Source organism: Cyanistes caeruleus, chromosome 4 (assembly GCF_971803275.1).
Source record: "Cyanistes caeruleus chromosome 4, bCyaCae1.hap1.1, whole genome shotgun sequence".
Taxonomy (NCBI): domain Eukaryota; kingdom Metazoa; phylum Chordata; class Aves; order Passeriformes; family Paridae; genus Cyanistes; species Cyanistes caeruleus.
The window spans coordinates 32,349,155-32,355,172 of NC_141704.1; positions in this window are offsets into that span (position 1 = coordinate 32,349,155).

The window sequence follows — 6,018 nt, forward strand, 5'->3', positions numbered from 1 at the left end:
AAAATAGATAATCAGCGTTACAGATGTCACTGTAAAGCTGTCACTACATCTGTGCCTCGTCCCGAAGCAGACTGCTGCAACTCCTCATGACCATGGCCAGCGGTTTTCATGGAATCCTAGAATGGTTTGGCCTAGAAGGGAACTTTAAAGATCATCCAGTCCAACCCCCTTGCAATGAGCAAGGACATCTTCAACTAAATTAACCTGCTCAGAGACCTGTCCAAGCTAACTGTGAATGTTTCCAGGGAAATGTCATCCACCACCTCATTAGACAACTTTTGCCAGTGTTTCACCACCTCACAAAGCCTTCTATCTAATCTAAATTCAAATTTTAGTGTTGGGGGTTGGTAGTCTGTTGTGAGGGGCTGTACAAAATACATGGTAAGGAAAGCATTAAGAAGTAATTTTATCTCCAGTAATATCTCTGTTCACCAAAGGAGAGAGGAGAAATGGATCCTGGTGGATCATTGAACTATTGAGGCTGGCATCATCTGCAAGAGGTTTATACCTGAGTTAAGGGAGCAGGGAGGTACCAAACAGGTGGGCTAGTGTCCTACATCTCCTTTAGTGAATGTTTATGTGACTTCTCAGCACTCAGCCATGGCTGATATCACACCATTGCTTTCCTTCCCACTTTCTGTGATACAGATGAACTTGGTAGGTTTTCATCATGCATCCCAGATGTGTACCTGGTACAAGTGGGGGACAAGATAGAGCTAGGGATGGACTTTCACAGTCAAAATAGCACATATTCCATGTGGCAGGTTGCTGTGGGAAGTGATCATTCTGATAGTCACCTTGAAAATACCTCAGTTTGTTGAGTTGGTGTGGCACTGACACAGCCATGAACAGGCTCACATGTGAGGTGCCTGTGACCAGCAATGCCCACCACTTATTTACACAGGCCTCCAAGTCTGAGCCCTGAGGAACATTAAAAATGGTTTAAAGACCATATACGCAGCCTGACCCGAATATACTCCTTTTGTACTGCAGTTGTCTGGTGCTTCCAAGTGCCATTAGAAATGTGGATTCATGGTTGTTATCAGGGCTATGGTCAGAATGACACTCTTAAAGCTGAATATTCAGCAGTAACTGAGCTGCTGAATGCTGCTTGATGATCTTGTAAGGACAAGGGAGCTGAAAAAGCTTGATGTCACCTGGTCTGGCAGAAAACACTGCAATTTGTTTAATCAGCTAGCCAAACAACCTTCAGCATCTGCTCCCTTAACAAAAGAGGCCAAGCAACAACCATTTTCTGGATAAAAGTTTCTGCCAAGGTCTCACTGGCAGGAGGGAGATGAACCAACAGTGCTGCTCTTTGTCACAGACCTGGTGTCCAGGGGCTGCCCTGGACATAGGGGCGAATATGGACAACCTGGTTGCTCCTATCAGGCACCAGTACTCCTGTGTGTACACTGTAAGTGTTTGGATTTGTCTTTTCCAGGTTTTTACTTGTGTTATCAGGAGCTGGTGAATTGCCAAAGGTTTGGCAGCTGATAAAAACAAGTGCCATGCCAGATCCAGGGAAAACCCCACACTCAGATGCGAGTTGCTAGTCCCAGCAACTCTTTCCTATGTGTTTTGAGGTCCCTGAGGGACATATTCTTTGACAGCACTGTTGGAGGACAAGGCATATTCTGCATGTTGAGCAAGAAGGATTTTGCTGAGACAGTGGTTCCCATGATCAAGTTTAAGCAATAACTGTAGCTGTTAAATAAATCAAGAGTGGAGCTGTGCTCCTGGACTTGCTGCTGCTTGTCATACACTGGTACATTGTTCTCCTGGGGTGGGATTCACTGTTCTTGGCATTTGCCAGCTAAAAATTAAGCACCTTCAATTGAGCTGAGTGAAAATGAAGCAGTCAAACACTAACAGCCCTTGTCTCCTTCCCTAGACAAAAGAGAGTGTTGAGCACTGCCACAGCATGATTCATCCCAAATTTAAAAAATTTAAGCCAGGGAATCAAGTTCTTTTTCTGGACATGCCCATCTCACTCTGTAGATTATTGAGGGACATGAGACAGCTGGCTGAGACTCCAGAGCCAGTGTTTAGACATCTGTTCTAAGACAAATCCCACTGATGTCCACCACACAGATTTGGGAATGCATGGAGGGCACAGCAAACACAGGGGTGGTACAAACATTCAGACTTCTGCAGAGCTGCATGCTATGTTCTAGCTCTCCACCAGTTTCCTTCCTAACTCCCACTAATCCATCTCCAGCACCTCTTTGACATGGTTGACTTTGTTCAGAAACCGTCTTTCACTGACCAAGAGGTTGGTCAGTGACATCATTTTGCTGATGAGACTGACACCCTTATAGCAGGGGACAGGCTCATCTTGTGATGGCAGAACACACCAAAACAGTGCCAAGAAGATCTCACCTTCACAAAGCATTTATTTTTACCCAGAACACAAATCCTTACTCAGAGGCAGGAACTGACACTTGAGCCCAGGCAATGCAGGTAGGTGGGACCTCGGATCTGGCTTTTCTGAATTGCCTCAGGAATGTCAGTGCGCAAAGTCAATCCTTGAAACAAATGAGTTTGCTCAACTTCGGGCGTCAGTGGGCAAGTACACCAAATACCTACTAGACCTGCCACCTGCTGCTCCACTGCTGCATCTGTCCCTCTTGCCTTGTGCCAGGACAAGGCTGGCCAGCCAAACGAGCTGTTGACTGAGCGTTGAGCCACTGGGTCCATTTTGCCCAGCAGCCTGTGTTCTCATGTAAGAAAGCAGAAATCTGAGGAGATGCATATAGAGCTGAAGTGATGTCATTTTGTGCACAAAGGCCTCAGTTTGGTTTAAAGAAGGACAACTCCTTTCTCTCTTGCACCTGTTATTTAATCAGCAATCCCAACAATCCTCAGACAAAAGAGATATGCATCTGACCAGCCCCTTAGAGACTGTTAATTGACACGGCCAACAAGCGAGAGGCATGGTATCTCAGATGTTAAATTTTTCAGGAAAGAAGCTGGAATAAACAAAACTAGTTTTACTTGGATTCCTCCGCAACACAGACATTTGAATACAGTCAGTTGGGTGCCAGTGACACTGTCATTGGGAAGAGAAATCCCGAAGGAAAGAAAACTGACCGCAAGCCAAATGGGAACTGAAGAGCCAAGGTGCAAGTAACAGGGGTTCCCCTCATCCCAGTCTGGAAGCCTGGCCAGAAATGTCATGAAGGCATTCATTCCCTGTGTAATGAATATTGCTCTCTTCTTCTGTTGTATTTAATCTGGCAATAAACCAGCATGTGTGATATGGCCGCTGTGATTAGTTGATATGGATGCCTTTGAAGCCTGAGTATGGTTACACGGCAGTGGTTTGGGATGGCTTCCTAGTTTACCTGGAGGAGATGTTATCCTGCAAAGCGGTGGGAGAGGTCAGGAGAAGTGCTCAAGGGTCTGCTGCTCCCCATGAGAAAGCTGAGGGGGAGGCAAGCAGCCCAATCACAGGGCCCCCACTCCTCTGCAGTGCTGGGAATGGGCAATCCATGGCAGTGGGGATGAGCAGCAGCCCTGAAGTGCCAATACTCCCGGGAGCCATTTGCACTGACCGACCCCCACACAGCGGGGGAGAAAAACAAAAACCGGCCCAGGAGGGCCTTGTTGTGAGAAGGAAGTATTATTTAACGTGCATTGTGTTGGGAAAGGAAAACAAGGGTCCTGGCACTGGGCCAGGTCCATTGGCCTCTTTCTTTTTTTTTTTTTTCTCTTTTCTATTCTTCTGGGCAATTGTTCTAGTGAGGGCAATTTTTTTTTTTTAGTTGTTTTTTGCTTTGTTTTGTTTTCTTTGGTGTTTTTGGAGTTGACAATGCACGGGGTAATTTCTTGGTGCTTTTCCTGTGTTTTGGCACAGGGACTGCCCGAACGCTTGGCCGTGTTTCCTGTGACAGAGATGCCGCTGCCACGTCCACTGGCACCAGCACCAGCACCCATGCATCCATGGCTTGCATCATCAGTTGAACAGGGGCTTCTCCACTGCCCCAGAGCTGGGGGGCAGAGGGGAAAGGCAGAAGTGTGGGCAGAGAGGTGAGTCAGTGTGGAAAGGCAGCACACATTTCTGCAGGGTGACTCACCAGCCCTTAGGAAGAAAAAAAATAATAAAAAAATATTCCAGCCAAATTCTTTCAGGGAGGTAAACAAGGTCACACAGCGCTGCGAGATCCTGTTTACCTGAGACAGGACGTCTTTGCAGAGCCTGTGCTGGAAGCAGGGACATGTTGACATGATTGAGGGTGGCCAAGGCAGGGAAATGGGGCTCTCAGCCTGATGACCCCAACTTCAGCACAGCAAGGAGGGGGTGACACCTTGCACTGAAGTGGATGCTCTGCTCTGTAGAGGCTCTCCCTGCCACCCTGTGGCTCTGCCAGGAGGGAGAGCAGGAGGAAAGGGACTACAGGGGGGTGATGGCAGGGCTGTGCTGGCACTCAATGCTCACCTCCAGCCCTTGCCATGCTAGTGGCCTTGGAAGATCTGACCCACTGCTGCCCACTTGCACCTATCCCATCATGAGCGAGTGCTTTCCCCACGGCCCCACAGGGAAGTCCTGGTGGCCACACAGTTAATTAGAGCCCATTCCAGACGCTGACTGAGTGTTTTTTCCTGATAACAAGACGTGTGTGAGTGTATGTCGCTCGTCGCTCGGGTGAATATCCTGTTCTTGCGACAGGCCAGGGAAGCGGGGGGCAGCTGGCTGGGGACAGACTGGACGGGACACAGGGCACTGTGCCGGGATTTCGCATTCCTGACATTCCTGTCTTGGCCTGCAACTGCAAAACAGCCCAGTGGGAAGAACAGGGCACCCACTGGATGAGAGAGCCCGACTCTCTTTCCCACTGGAGTGTGTGCATGGGGAGGACAGGTATATACAGGAGCAGAAGTTACCCTGGTGTGAACACTTGAATTCAGCTCACAATAAGCATGTTTCTGTTGCTCCTTCCTTTTCCACAATCTCCAACTCATCAGCCAGACTGCACCTCTCACTATAGCCAGACAAGTGAAGGATGCTTGGCATTTCCCCTAGTCCCAAGGGTAGTTGGGAACCATCATGGTGATGGAGGACACCATTCTCTTTCTCTCAGCATTGTTTCAGCACTTGGGGCTGCAGGAAACCCCCCCAGCCCTGCTTCATTCCCAAAGAAAGCACAGAGCCCAAGCGTGTCCCCTTATTGGCTACCTTGACCTGCTCCCAGCTCCTCCACCCTTGCAGAGCTGAGCCAGGATCAGCAATTCAGATATTTCTAGACCTTTTTTCTTTCTTTCTTGTTGTTTTTTTTTTTTCCCCTTTTTTTTTCACTGACACACCAAACCAAACAGGGCCAATGCTGACCTTCGGCCAAAGCTATGTCATGATGGTTTTGTCCCGCAGTCTAATCACAATCCTCGGGTCTTGCACAACCAGGTACTTGGAAAAAAGAAAGAGTTCTTTCTTCCTTTAAAGCACACCCTGTTCCACCTACTCCAGCTTCCCACTTTCACCTTTCACAGCCTTCTGTGATTAGGTACCTTTCTCAATGAAACAGGCACATGTCATAGCTCCACTGACTACTGAAAAAGAAGGAGAAGGAGACTCCCCAGTTCCCATCACCAGCTGTACACATATGTTGTTGGAAGGGGAAGGGACCCCAGGGAGGACAAAGGACAGTGCCTTTGGTCACATGCAGAACACTGTTTTTGAGGAATTGAAAGCATGTAATGTCTGCAAGATTGCAAAAAAACACCCCAAGGATGCTTCTACATTTTAGGAAGTGGCTAGCACAGCCATTCTTAGGCCTGGACAGACTTTTGGGAAGCTCTCGAGGGAGTCCTGGTGACAGACCTCCCTGCAGCCATTGGGAAGAAAACCTGCCGTGTGCAGTTTCCATACCCATGGCTGGGCATGCAGCAGGGGTCTCAGCCTCATCGCAGAGCCTGCTGCCTTTTCCCTGGCACTGGTGGGGTGAGGAGCTGGCAAGGTTTGGGGGTTGCTTGTTGCTTGGCTGGAGGGTGGACACCTGCCTCAAGAAGTGTGATTTT